General features: G+C 40.1%; 1 long non-coding RNA gene across 2 annotated transcripts in view; it reads right to left on the reverse strand.

Annotated features, from left to right (window-relative positions):
- Positions 1–15166, reverse strand: part of LOC146406826 (uncharacterized) — a 46560-nt gene that overhangs the window by 24091 nt on the left and 7303 nt on the right. Inside the window, exons 4-6 of one of the 2 annotated variants that reach the window (XR_014840927.1) lie at positions 3700–3795; positions 1619–1737; positions 866–1008 (exon numbers count right to left, since the gene is read on the reverse strand). The exons of the other annotated variant lie outside the window; for it this stretch is intronic. This is a non-coding gene — a long non-coding RNA (uncharacterized LOC146406826). Of the gene's footprint in view, positions 1–865; positions 1009–1618; positions 1738–3699; positions 3796–15166 lie in introns of those variants that run through there. 2 annotated transcript variants of the gene reach the window in all.

A 15166-nucleotide genomic window follows, 5' to 3' on the forward strand; every position in this document is an offset into this window, starting at 1 on the left:
CATAGCTGCCAGTCTATGCCAGAGCCACAGCAATGCCAGATCTGAGCCACATCTGCAACCTACACCACAGCCCACGGCAACGCTGGATCTTTAACCCACTGAGCAAGGCCAGGGATCAAACCCGCAACCTCATGGTTCCTAGTTGGATTCGTTAACCACTGAGCCACGATGGGAACTCCGGCTAGTAATATTTTTAGAAAAAACATGCTGGTGCTATAAAAATAGTAACTTGAAAATAAAATATAATAATTTGAAAATCGCTGCAGTCCAACATGCAAATTGCAAATACGGTAGATCCCTGATATTCAAGAGGAACACATGAGATCTTTAAGAATCTCCAAATTTAAACATATCCAAAAATATTTATCTGGGCTGCTGTACTTCCTGCCAAGCTCCAACACCCTGGCAGCATTTCATGAACATCTATTTTCTCTCTCAATGGACAACGTTCTCCAAAAATAAATGGAGAGATACTATTGAAGCCGTGACTAGAGCAGCAGTGGGCCAGGCTGGCCTCACTCACCAGCTCTAGGAGACTCTACAACCACTCAGTTAAGAAGTACGCCCCCAGAATGTCCTGCTGTGGCTCAGGAGGCTAAGGATATGACATTGTCTCTGTGAGGATGCAGGTTCAAACCCTGGCCTTGCTCAGTGGGTTAAGGATCTGGCATTGCTGCGAGCTGCAGCACAGGTCACAGATATGGCTTGGATCCTGTGTTGTTGTGGCTGTGGTGGGCAGCTGCCTATCTGAATCAACCCCTGACCAGAGAACTTCCATATGTCATAGGTGCAGCTGTCAAATAAAAAAGAAAGAAAGAAAGCCCCCCAATTACAAATTTCTTCTTGGTCTGTGCGTCCCACTTACTTTCTAATAGCTGAAATCATAAATGTCAAGTTTAGGAATGCCAAAGGACTGTCGTGCTTTGTTCCACAAGCAGCAGACATCAAAAGCCAGGTACAAATCATGGTCCTTTTAGCAAAGATAAGGACACCAGCAGTAAGGTGGACCTGAGATAAAAGAGGAGAAGGAAGGTAGGAAAGATCTAGAATGGGCAGGTCTGACAGGACTAACCGGAGAGAGGAAGGCCAAGCGGAGCTCTAAGTCCAGAAAACTGTGGAGAAGGCCATGTGCTGGCTGGGGTGAACTGTTCAACTCAGACAAACATCTGTGTTCAAATCCCAACCCCTCAAAGGAATGACTGTGACCCTATTTAGAAGTAGGGCCATTGCAGATGTAACCAAGTTAAGGTGAGGTCGCATCAGAGTAGGATGGGCCCTACCCCGACAACTGGTGTCCTTATAAAGAGAGGGAGACGTGGACACAGACATACAGAGAGGAGAACACCATGTGGCAACAGAAGCCAAGATGGAGCAATGTGTCTCCAAGCCAAGGGATGCCAAGGACGGCCAGCAGCCTGCTGAAGTCGGGAGATGGGCATGGAGCATATTCATCCTTGGGGCCACCAGAAAGAACCAGCCCTGCCAACACCTGGATTTTGGCCCTCTGGCCTCCAGAGTTGGGAGAAAGTATTTTTCAGTCATGCTAAGCTGCCCCAGTCATGGTACTTTATGACAGCAGCCCAAAGAAACTGGTACCCAGGGGAAGATGTCAGTTCACCTCCAAGCTGCCCAGGCCTGCTGTTTCCTTGCTGTTAATGGAACGTCTCATTTTCTCCAGTGACGATCAAGGATGATCTTATTCCAGAACAGCTCATGATGCATCTTCCAGCCCATCACCTAGACGATAGTGTGGATATTATTCTGCTTCAAAAAATCAGAAATTGGGGTGAAAAAAAAACTAGAGTCGCCTGAATCCGGGACTTTTATCAGACAGACGTGTTCATCTGGGTCTGTGAGCAAGATACGCTCCCCCAAAACCCTGGAGGTGCCAGAGAATCGGGGAATAAATCCAACAAAAAGAGATGGGTCAATTCACAGTGCAGCCAACAGGGCTGCTTCTTCCAGACCCTGAGGCCCATGACCCTCACCTGGTCCTCCCTGCACCTCAGGAATCAGGGTGGCTGTTGAGGACTCTGTGGGACAGGGAGGCACCAGCAGTGGGAAATTTTTAAAAACTCTTCTGACATTAGGATGCCTTTCCAGGCTGCCCTGTCTACCTGCCAAGGACACCATCTTAGCTAATCATCATCCAGGACCTTTCAAACATTGTCATTTTGTATAACTTCACATGTACCACCTTTGGCTCCTTGGTTATCTGGGTAGTCAGATGGGCCCTATCATTTGCATTTCCTTAATCATCTAAAGGAGAATTAATTCATACTAAGTCTACTTGATGTTTTTTTTTTAATTAAAAAGCCTTGATTAAAATATTTTCATTAAAAACAGACTGGCAAAGTATCAGATTATTTCAAAACATTTCATTCTTTGTTTTTCAGTTCCCAGAGCTGTCCCAGTCACTCATTATGGTTCCAATTTTGACATCAAATCAAATTCAGGCAGATGCATCCACCAGCCAAAAGCAGATGGAAGGGTCCTTTCAGTTACTGTTGATCTGGGCGAAACCCTAGAGTCCTCACGTTAATAAACTAGCCTCTGAGGAAGGAATGTTAACCAAGGCAACGAGGAAACAGGAGTAACTAATAGAGTAACAACTTGGGTAAGATGAGAGTAAAGTTTAACAAAACAGAAAAGCAAGATCATTCATTAAAAGTTTACCTTCAATGAAGATTAGGAGTTCTTTTTATTGATTAATTTACAGAGAGCCAAGAAGGATTTGGAAAATCCTGCTAAATTATTACAAGGGGGAAAAGTAATAAATTATAGTTTGTATGGCATGAGTCTTCCAAGATTCTGAAATTTATAACCAAATTAGCATAAAACTAAAAAATTTTGACTTAGCCTTTATTTGATTCAGCACCTAAATAGACTGCATATTTACTACTTAAATACCAGAGCATGTGAATTTCAAATGCCATATTAAAGGAGGGAAACAACATTGTTTCTCTAAAGCAGAACATATCTTTTGCTCTCTACATACCAATAGACTGTATTTAATTTTTGCTTATTACACTCATAGCTAATTTTCACCTAGTTTTTAAAACTTTAGGGTAAACTGTCATAAATCATCAAAGAAGCTAAAATTAAAATATCTAATAGTCTTATTCCACAGGATGGCAATAGTGGTTTTAAGTTTATTTCAGAGTGAGCCTGACCTTTTTTAATCCAAAAACCTGATACACTTCTCTCTGAAAATCTGCCTGTTACGGTAGAAGACATTACCCTTAACGAACAGCTGGAAGGCTCCAGCAACATGCACACTGTTCAAGGGCTTGGGCAAATAATAAGAACCAAACGAAATCCGTCTACCCTCTGGTTTTATGAGGCTCCAGACAACAGAAGGCATAATGATGAAAGATCATCATCACTACATCTAAACACAGCTATGTCTAAACAGCAGACACATTAAAACAAGCCAAAGGAAGCCACTTAGATGGCTGTATGGTGCAGGAGATACTTTTTTTCAGGATATACGTGAAAAGGTAATTAGTTTTGTTCTAAGAACAAATTGATTAACGTTTTTCTCTTGTGCTGTGTTTTCTCTTAAAACTGTTCCTTTTGAATACGATCCCCTGGCTCTCATTAAATTGCAGATATAAATTCAACAAACAGCTACAGTGATTTTTTAAAGGGGTGGAAGATATGGAACATGTACTTGCCAAGTGTTCAAGGTTGTCCTACCTTGAAACTTCTCTTGCTCACTGCCTCTGAGCCCTGGAGCATGCCATTGTAAATTACAATCTCCACACCAAAATATTAGCCCCCTTTTCACTTTATCTGTTTTCAAGCAGGAAAAAAAAAAAAAAGAGTGAAACCAACTTCTTATTTGCATTAATTTGAAATAAGAACACCAAATAAGCAAAATTATAGACTATTTATAAATGTTTAAAAGCAAAATTACCCTCAGAGCCCCAGCATACCACCTGTTTTTATTCTGCTTTTCTTTCCATCTTCTTGCCCATGGTTCACTTTAAGCACAATATAAAGTTTATATTCTGCCTTTTTTATTTAAAATCAAAAATACTTTCACAAATGTCCACAGATATAATTTTGACATGTGATCTAATGGTGACTTATTTCTGTCCTAGATATTTTGGTTGCTTCCAGTGCTTGACTGTTACAGATGGGGCTGCAGATAATGGCTCTATGCTTACAGAACAGGAATGCTTAGCCAGCGATGGGTGGCCCTTTGGCAGGGCTGTCATCAGTAATGTTGCATGTGTGTGGAGGGATGTTGCACTGCAGGAACTTCAATCCCTGGTAAAGGAGAAACTGAGGTACATTGAAAATGTTAAAGAGTTTGTTAGAACAAAAATCAAACCCATTTGGGAAGCACCAAAATGGAAATGGCTGGGAATTTGGAGAAGTTTATATGGAAAAAGTGAGGGAGCAAACTAAGGACATTTTTGACCCGGTGTAGCTTTAAGCCTAGTTGGCTATTTGTTATTGGTTGTCCTGAAGTTTGATTTCAAAACCTTGAGGCACATACAGACTTACGTATTTTGGTTTTTCTACTGAAGACTCCAGGCATGAGAGCCCCCTGCATCTAATGCCTCCTTGATTAAGTGATTTTGACATGTCCTTCTACCCTTAAGTTCTGCTTTTCTCCACCACCAGAAAAAACCCAAGTGGTCTCACTCATGTGCCAGTCAGACAACCAATGTCCGAACCAGGGATGTTTGCAGTGAACTTGTCAAATCCAGCCTGGCCCTGAGGGCTTCAGAGTCATGAAGACAGTGAGGGCACAAGCTGTTACCACTTTTCACTTTTGTCGTAAGATGCCTCTGCTAGGCATCTAACACAACACCCTACATGGCACTCAAATCCCACATCTAAGCTGCATAGCCCAGCACTGACTCATAACCCTCTCTGAGAAAAACAAGACATTGTGAAAAGGTTATCTTGATGATTTGTCCCCAGTGCATCAGGAAGTGAAGGTAGAGAGAAACTCGGTGCAGAAGCAGACAGAACACATGCACCAAACCTCCTTAGAGTTTGCCTGTCACACTTGGAGTCAGCTCCTCAGTGTGACGCAAATGGCACTGGGCTGGACTTCACCAGGAGACAAACTGCTTCTGTTCTATTGAGCAACTCTCTTATTCAGGGGAAGCCATAAATAATCTAAGATATACTTTATAGGTTACCCATCACAATATCATGTTACTACGATTCATTTAATCCTCACAATTAACACTATTGAGGAGTTTGCTGATGTATTTTTTGTGACATCCATCTGAACTCATCAGGCTGGCAAGTAATTAGATTCATCTTCCCTGATAATACCAGCATTCTATTTGGAGAAGGAAAGGGAAAGGAAAACGAAGAGAACTAGTGCTCATCCATACTGCTGCCTTCTGGGAACTGCAAGTTGTCACCAAAGAAATAAAGCCAGATAATATATCTGGAGGAAATCATAATTCGAAAGGAAACATGTACCCCAATGTTCATAGCAGCACTATTCACATCAGCCAAGACATGGAAGCAACCTAAATGTCCACTGACAGAGGGAGGAATGGATAAAGAAGGTGTGGTATATATACATATATACACAATGGAATATTATTCAGCCATAAAAAAGAATGAAATAATGGCATTTGTGGCAGCATGGAGGAACCTAGAGATTATCATACTAAGTGAAGTAAGTCAGACAAAGACAAATATATGACATCACTTACATGTGGCATCTAAAAAAAAGATACAAATGAACTTATTTATAAAACAGAAACAGATCATAGACATAGAAAACAAACTTATGATTACCAAAGGTGAAATGTGAGAGAAGGGATAAATTAGGAGTTTAACATGTACATACAACTGTGTATAAAATAGGTAACCAACAAGGACCTACTGTATAGCACAGGGATCTCTACTCAATATTCTGTAATAACTTATATGGGAAGAGAATCTGAAAAATAATGAATATATGTATAACTGAATCTCTTTGCTGTACACCTGAAACTAATACAACATTGTAAATCAGCTATGTTCAAATGTAAAATAAAATATTTTTAAAAATAATTTTTTTGGAGTTCCTGTCATGGCTCAGTGGAAATGAATCTGACTAGCATCCATGAGGATGCATGTTTGATCCCTGGCCTCACTCAGTGGGTTAAGGATCCGGCGTTGCCATGAGCTGTGGTATAGGTCACAGGCATGGCCCAGATCTGGCATTGCTGTGGCTGTGGCAAAGGCCAGCAGCTACAGCTCCCATTCATCCCCTAGCCTGGGAAACTCCATATGCCTTGGATGTGGCCTAAAAAGACAAAATACAAAAAAAAAAAAAAAAGTCATTTTTCTTTTTAAGGTCATACCCACAGCATATAGAAGTTCCCAGGCTATAGGTCAAATCAGAGCTGCAGCTGCAGGCCTCCATCACAGCCACAGCAATGCCAGATTTGAGACGGATCTTCAACCTACACCACAGCTCATGGCAACACCAGATCCTTGACCCATTGAGCAAGGCCAAAGATCAAAGCCATATCCCCATAGATACTAGTCAGGTTCATTACTGCTGAGCCACAATAGGAACTCCCTTAAAAAAAATAAAAAAATAAAAGGGCAAACTGGGCCATAGGTGCTTCCACAGTTTGAATTAGCTTCAGCTCAAGCCAGCAATGGGGTAATATGAAAATACAGATAAGGGAAGCAGGAGGGAAGCAGGAAATTAACCAGACCGTCTCTCCCTAAAATTAATCTATCATTGAAACAGCCACTTTCCTTATAAAAGAGGTGTATACCTGATTGCCTAGATGTTTTAAAGCAATAAAATTCTAACAATCATTTTGAAAAAAAGAAATAAAGCCAGATAGAATAATAGATTTTCTAGGTAAGCAGAAGTGTGATGGGACCAGCTTTCTGTTTTACACAGATCAGGTTGGATACAACACGGGGAATAATTTAGAAAGCAGATTAGAAGCAGGGAAAACTTTTTTTTTTGCTTTTTTTTTTAGGGCCACACCAGCGGCTAGGGGTCGGATCAGAGCTACAGCTGCCAGCCACAGCCACAGCCACAGCCACAGCAACACAGGATCCAAGCCACCTCTGTGACCCACACCACAGCTCACAGGAATGCCAAATCCTTAACCCACTGAGCAAGGCCAGGGATCGAATCCTCAACCTCATGGTTCCTAGTCAGATTCTTTTCTGTTGCGCCATGACAGGAACTCCAGGGAGAACTTTTAAGAGACGGGTTATTATTTTCTGCTCTGTCCCCTTGGTTCAAGTCTAGTTTTTTGGTTTTTTGGTTTTTTTTAATCTCACACTGCCCTAGGCCATTTGCATCACCACCTGCATCTCATACTTAACATATTTAAAGGCAAACTTATTATCATCCTCACAAAGTCAAATATATATGACCTTGGCCACACAAAATCACAACCCCCATCCCCATGGCATTTCCATCCCCTGACTCTGATTTGCCCTTTCTCCTTCTAGCACACTATGCAATTTACTTTTTATGATGTTTATTATCTGATCTCTTTGCCAAATGAAAGATCTGAAGGTAAGATTTTTCATCTGTTGTGAGTTTTGAACAGAAGAGTAACAGGACTGACTTGGGTTTTAAGAGGATGACTACCAGGAAGCATTGCAATACCACTGTACTTTTGTGGTCATGGATTTAGAATAAACCAGTCAACCCAGGTGTAGGTTTACATCCAGTCACAGCCAGTGGTAAATGTGCAGAGAAATGAAAGTGGATGTTTGCATTTTCCAAGACAGCACAAGGAAGGCCAGGGTGTGAGGCTGGGGTGTGAAACTCATGAGAGCACTCACAGAATGCTACTTGGACCCAATGAGGAGTAAGGTTAGAGAAATAGTTCTCCCAGTTTGCAGGTAGATACCTCCCCCAACCCCGAGACACAGATATGTGTCCTGACCCAGAGATGAAGTCTACCAAACACAAATTAGTACCAAAATTCCCATCTCCTTCCAATGACAAAGTTGTAAGAGAGCATATTCACTTATTTCTACATGAGCTTAATTTTCCCCAACTAGACTGCAAGCTTTTTTTTGTCTTTTTGGGCTACCCCAAAGCATATAGGGGTTCCCAGCCCGGGATCAGATCCGAGCCACAGTTGCAAACTATGCTATAGCTGCAGCAACACTGGATCCTTTAGCTCACTATGCTGGATCCTTTAACTCACTGTGGCAAGCCAGGGATTGAACCTGAGTCCTGACGCTACAGAGACAGTGCTGATCCTGTTGCACCACGGTGGTAACTCCTAGTGTGAGCTTTGAGTGAACAGTGCTATTTTTTTTGTGTCTGTTTCCTCTAAAGCATAGGTTTTTGGCATTTGCTGCTTTGGAATCACCTGGGACATTTAAATATTGTGACATCTGGTCCACCTCTAGAGAAGTGATGTAACTGACCTGGAGTGCAGCCTGGTATCGATTGCGTTCTTAAGAAACCCCAGGTGATTCTAATGGGCACTAAGTTTGAAAACCTCTACATTGTATCACAGTGCCTCATATATAGTAAGTACTGGATAAATGATTGTTGGAAAAGATTCATGAACAGACTGGGAAAGTAGAAAATTTCTAGCTAATTCCCTCAAGTATATTTCTCCAGTAAGTCATCCTGGACACCTACTTCTGTAAAGTTAAGCTTCTTGAAATTCCACTTTCAAACTCTGTCTTGAAAAGTTCCTGTATTTCCCTATTATCTGCAACACTGGTTTATACACTTTGGTCCATAAACTGGAGAATAGGGAACTTTAAAAGATTGCAGATTCTAGGACCCTGGGACTCACCAAGTTTCTAGGGTAGTCAGCTAGAGGCCCAAGAAACAAAATTTTGATAAAGCTCCCTAGTGATCCTAATACATTCCAGGAGAGAATGGTTCATCTATAAGATAAAGTCTAAGCTCCTTCCCCAGTTTGTCATAGTTCTCCACAATATGCTACTATCTGATTTATTATTCCTCATTTATCTCTCTATAATTTCAACCCACATCTTTCCCAGGAAAAGAAGTCAATGCTCATCTTTACAATGCCTGCTCCCTCCTATGCTTGTTCTACATTCCTTCCAGCCAGCTCTTCATTCCTCTAGGCCTGTTCCTAAATCCATCCATTTCCCTGGCCTGGCCCAAGTCCTGCTACATCTTCCACCAAACCTTCCAGATTATCACAGCCCAGTGAAGTAACCCATCTTTGCCTAAATAAAGTATCACATGCTAGTGAAATCACTGCCTTTAACTTGTCATGGAATTATGTGTTGTTGGTACAAAGTACCAATCCTCCAAGACAGGCCCATGTTTATACCCCTTTTATCTGAACCATACGTGGGACACAAGAGGAGGGAGGAATCCAAGCACAAATTCCCCTTAGTGCTTTCCTCACGCCTTTTTCTGTCACAATTTAATTATCATAAGACGCTTTCAAACACCTTTTAGGAAAGGCGCAGCTATCATGAAATGTGGCAGCGAACGTAATGCAGCTTTTGTTTGTTGCTCTTTTAACTCTCTACTTGCTATCACTGTATTTATAAAGCACCACAGACATGCCAGCGTATGTTAGCTATGGCAATAACATAATTTTCTAAAAGCACACATGCTGTGTGCTATATATGCTTTCTGTGCCTTTTTGTTTTATATTTTCCTTGTGTAATAATATTCATCTCATGTATTTTTACTTCCACTTATGGCTAATTACACTTCCTGGTTCCTATAATCCAAATAATGTTGCTAATACATTTTTCGTTTCCTATTCTCTGATCAAAGGATTTTAGAGATTTTTATTGACCTAACAGCTCCTTGGTGCCCCCGTTTTAATAATAAATCCCCAGTTAGGGACTTGGCAGGATTCATAAATGTCTAACTTCTTAGTTTTGTGGTAGAATAGAAACATCCAATATAGAGGCTTTTAGTGTCACAGTGGGAAAAACACACTGCACATCACTATTTATCTAGGGGCTACTCAGGAACCAAATCTCTGTTTTATAGTGAGGATTTTGGAGGAAGTTTTTATTGTATTAAAGTCTACTATGTACAAGATGCTGTAAGATTTCTTTCTGGTCTGGTGTTTTTTCCCAAAGTTAATGTTTGAAGTCTATTATACATGAGACATATAAACTCCATGACAGCCCGACTCATATTTTCTTATTCAGTGTTTTATCCTATTCAGTGTCCAACACAGAGCCAGTTACTGCAGGTGTGCAATGAATACTTGTTAAGTCCCTGTTTGGCATTGGTAGGTAAGTCAGGAGAGAATAAGAAGGCCTGTGTGATTATCTGAAGCATTAGCTATTTCTATTTTGGAGGTAACCAATTGCAAATTGTCTTGGCCATCACTATCAAGAATGTACATATGGGAGTTTCTGTCATGGCGCAGCGGAAACGAATCCGTCTAGGAACCACGAGGTTGAGGGTTCCATTCCGGACCTCGCTCAGTGGGTTAAGGATCCAGCATTGCTGTGAGCTGTGGTGTAGATCGCAGACATGGCTTGGATCTGGCATTGCTGTGGCTGTGGCCGTGGCGTAGGCTGGCAGCAACAGTTCCAATTCAACCCTTAGCCTGGGAACCTCCATATGCCATGGATGCGGCCCTAAAAAAGACAAAAGACAAAAGACAAAAAAAAAAAAAAAAAAAAGAATGTACGTATATATTTGTGTGAACTTTGAAAGCAGAATATTCTATGTAAATTCAAAAAAAAAAAAAAAAAATCAGGTCCTGAGCACCTAACAATTGACCATGCAGAGGAGAACACTCTGTGTGTGTATGTGCACACATTTGTGTGTGGTGTCTTGTGTTTTTAATTACTGGCCAGAGAATACTATATTTGCTTAGTATGAAGAAGTTTCAAGATACATAAGCCCAGAAAGCAGGGTTAAAACCATAAAAGAGAAACACAGAGATAGCAGGCCTGTTCTGCATAAGAAAGGAAGAGGAATGTGGATGAATTGAAGAGAAAGGTGGAAGGGAGAGGAAGACAAGAGAACTTGTTAACCCCTAGAGACTGGGGGAAGTTTATGTGAGAAATTCCCAGCAGCAAGAAGGCTGAAAGGCTTTCTAAGTCATGTCTAACATTCAGTTTTAATTTCCATGCTTTCTTTGACAGAAACCTCCACATTCACCCCAAAGCCCTCTATCATTTGTTACAGTGAAACTGATTTAGGTCTTGTACCCACAAGGAAATGAATCATCAAGTCCAGGAGGGCAGTGTAAAAAAAATAAAGCAGAGAATAAAGACAAAGGCCAAGTTCTACGTGTGAGGCAGCAGGGAAAGACTGAGTATGAAGGGACTGGGAGGCCAGGCAGCCTCAATTATGAAAATTTCAGGAGTTTGCAAGAGACTTGGGAAGGGCTTTCAACAAACTGAGACAGGGACTCTCAGCTCCTTTCATTAACATCACAAAGGCAGCTAGGTGACCTCAAAAGACATCTGGGTTCCAATTCTCTAGCTCACAGCTGTGAGGGTCACCAAATGCCACACACAGAGTCAGGATTTTATAAATGGAAGGCCAGCATCTCCTCATGCCTGTGAGGAGGCATGGGACACGCAGATGGAAGTTTCTTTTGTCAGCTCGTGGAGTGTTTTGAACACTCCAGTGCAACTCTGAACAAATGTTTTCTACTCCTTTTATGTCTAGTTTGTCAGTGAATAAAATAGAAGAGCTTCTCCAGTGTCGTAGATCCTTCTATCATGGTCCTCAATAACTCTTGATGCTTCATTCGTTTCTTTAGTAAATATGTATTTAGCATCGATAATGGCCAGATACTGTTCAAATTGCAAGTAATGAACAAAAAATAGCACCTGCTCAAAGGGAGCTTAAATCCAGAACAATAGTTCCAAGGTCTGGCTTCTTTCAGAATTATCAGGTAGCTTTACAAAAAGTTAAGATTTCAAAGAACCCATTGTAGATCTATTATATCAGTAATCTCCTTTCAATCTCTGTATCTTTCAGATTGTTAATAAACAAGAGTAGATGGGTTGAGAGACAAAACAGTAAATTAGAATAGGAAGAATGCCATAACCACTTTTCCAGAGATATGATTACAGCATGTCACCTGAAGATTGGCCAAGTTCAGGGAGGAAATCTTCACAAAATCCTGCCCATTAACCATGATGAAATAGCACTTCACAATTGCCAGGATGGCATAATCAAAATGATGGACAGTAGCAAGTGTTGACAAGGACGCAGAGAAACCTGATCCCTCATACACCACTGGTGGTAATGGAAAATGGTGTAGCCCCTTTGGGAAACAGTATAGCAGCTTCTCAAAAAGTTAATGTAGAGTTACCATATATCCCAGCAATTCCACTCATAGGCATACACCTACGATGTCTGAAAATAACATCCACACAAAAATTTTCACATAAATGTTCATAGCAGCATTATTCACAGGCAAAAAAAAATTAGAAACAACTCACAAGTCTATCAATTTGATGAATCAGTAAAGAAAATGGTGTGTGTGTATATATACATATATATATATATATATATATATATACATTCAAAGGAATATTATTCAGCTATACAAAACAATGAAGGCACAGCAAAAGAAACTATTAACAAAAATGAAAAGGCAGAAGATATTTGCAAATTATATATCTGATAAATTAATATCCAAAATATACAAAGAACCTTAAAATAGAAAAGAAATTTATAATCCAATTTAAAGTGGGCAGAGGATCTGAATAGACATTTTTCCAAGGAAGACATACACATGGTCAACAGGTATATGAAAAGATGTTCAACATCACTAATCATCACGGAAATGAAAAGTATAATGAGATATCACCTCATACCTCTTAGGATGGCTATTATCAAGAAAGCAAGAAATAACAAGTGTTGGCAAGGATGTGGAGAAAAGAGAACCTTGTAGACTATTGAGGGGAATGTAAATTGGTGTACCCACTACGGAAGACAGTACAGAGGTTCCTCAAAGAACTAAAAATAGAACTACCATATGATTCAGCAATTATATTTCTAGGTATTTATTCAAAGAAAATGAAAACACTAACTTGAAAAAGATATATGATATATGATATATATGATATGATATGACATATGATATATCTTGAAAAAGATATATGTACCCCTATATTCATAGTAACAGTATTTACAATAGCCAATATATGACAGCAACCTAAGTGTCCATTGGTGGATGACTGGATAAAGGCAATGTGGCACACACATGTGCATACACACACACACACAGGAATATTACTCAGCCATATAAAGAATAAAAGCCTACTATCTTCAACAACATGGTGGACCTTGAGGGCATTATGCTAAATGAAATAGGTCAGAGAGAGAAAGATAAATACTGTATGATTTCACTTATATGTAGAACCTAAAAAACAAAACCAAAATATTTTTAAAAACCCCACAAGTTCAGAGACACAGAGAACAGCTTGCTGGTTGCTGGAGGCAAAAGCTGGGGGGCAGGGTGCAAAATGAGTGAAGGGAGTCAAAAGGTAAAAACCATAACTTTCAGTTATAAAATAAATAAGTGATAGGAATGTAATGTACAGCACGGTGACTATAGTTAATAATACTGTATTTCATGTCTGAAAGTTGCTAAGATAGTAAATCTTAAAAGATCTCTTCATAGGAAAAATACTCCGTAACTCTGTATGGTGACGAATGTTAACTATAGTTACTGTGGTGATCATTTCACAATAAACACAAGTATGGAATCATTATGTTATATCCCTAAAACTAATACAATGTTGCATGTTAAATATACCTTAATTCAAAAAAAAAAAGGAATGGAGTTCCCATCGTGGCGCAGTGGTTAACAAATCCGACTAGGAACCATGAGGTTGCGGGTTCAGTCCCTGCCCTTGCTTAGTGGGTTAACGATCCGGCGTTGCCGTGAGCTGTGGTGTAGGTTGCAGACCCGGCTCGGATCCCGCGTTGCTGTGGCTCTGGCGTAGGCCGGTGGCTACAGCTCCGATTCGCCCCCTAGCCTGGGAACCTCCATATGCCGCCGGAGCGGCCCAAGAAATAGAAACAACAACAACAACAAAAAGACAAAAGACAAAAAAAAAACAAAACAAAACAAAACAAAACAAAAAAACAAAAAAAAAAAAAAAAAAAGGAATGGAAGATGGAGATATGCTAGAACACGAACGAACCTTGAAAACAGGTTAGGTGGAAGAAGGTCAGGTGAAAGAAGCAAGTCACCAAAGTCAACATACTGTATGATTACGCTTTAAGAATTGTATCCAGAACATAAGGAGGAAGATAGGAAATGAGTAGTCACCAGGGTTGAGAGGAAGATGGAATGGGGAGTGACTGTTAATGGATATGGGGTTTTGGGGGTGAGGCTGATGAAAAGGTTCTGAAATTAGATGGCCATGATTGTATAACCTTGTGAATATACTAAAACCACTGAATTGCTCATTTTAAAAGGGTGAATATTATGGCAAGTGAACTATATCACAATTCAAAATATATATTTAAAAAATTTTAATGGTATCATAAAACAATAATCCTGCCATTGATTATAGAAGGAAATAATTAAATGGGGGGAAAAGTTCTTGAATTATAAACTAAATTTTAAGGGCAGGGATTTTGTCTTATTCTTCTGTGTGAGCCTGGGGGGTGAACATGCTTCCTAGCCAATACACTCTACCTTTGCATAAACTGCTTCTCATTATCAGTTAAGGAAAATGTAAAGTCATCCAAATGATGAAGAATTATTGGTCTATTTGACTGAAAAATTCAGATTTAGACTTCAGGTAAAGCTTGATTATCAAGGACCCAATTAATTTCCATACCCCACTTCTGCACTTCAGACAACTTTGACCTCTGACTAGATTCCTTCTTGCTCCTAATATAGCGGTCAGTACTTTCTAGAGCTACAAGCTTCCTCGTTTCAGTCCCTGGTAGCTTAGGTAAAGTCCAGGAAATGATAACTATTGGTCTTTATTGGGCTGATTTAGGTCTTGCACCATTATAATCATTGATTTCAGCAGGACAGTGTCAGAGATTAAGGCAAAGAGGTTGAGCAAAAGGCAAAGCTAAGTTCATTTCCTTGGTGGGAAGAGCGCCTCACACTGAGAAACCAACTAAAAGAAAAAGGGATAGACATGTAGGAATAAAGAGGCATTTATTCCATATTAGGAGGGATTCTAGGCTTTAAGTGCAGATTATTTTGAGGCAAGGGGGCCAAAAATTCCTCCTTTTAGTGGGTCATTT

Source organism: Sus scrofa, chromosome 1 (assembly GCF_054392235.1).
Source record: "Sus scrofa isolate SSC_HxYL_T2T_F1_AM1 chromosome 1, Sscrofa_HxYL_maternal_Yorkshire_Landrace_v2.0, whole genome shotgun sequence".
Taxonomy (NCBI): Eukaryota; Metazoa; Chordata; class Mammalia; order Artiodactyla; family Suidae; genus Sus; species Sus scrofa.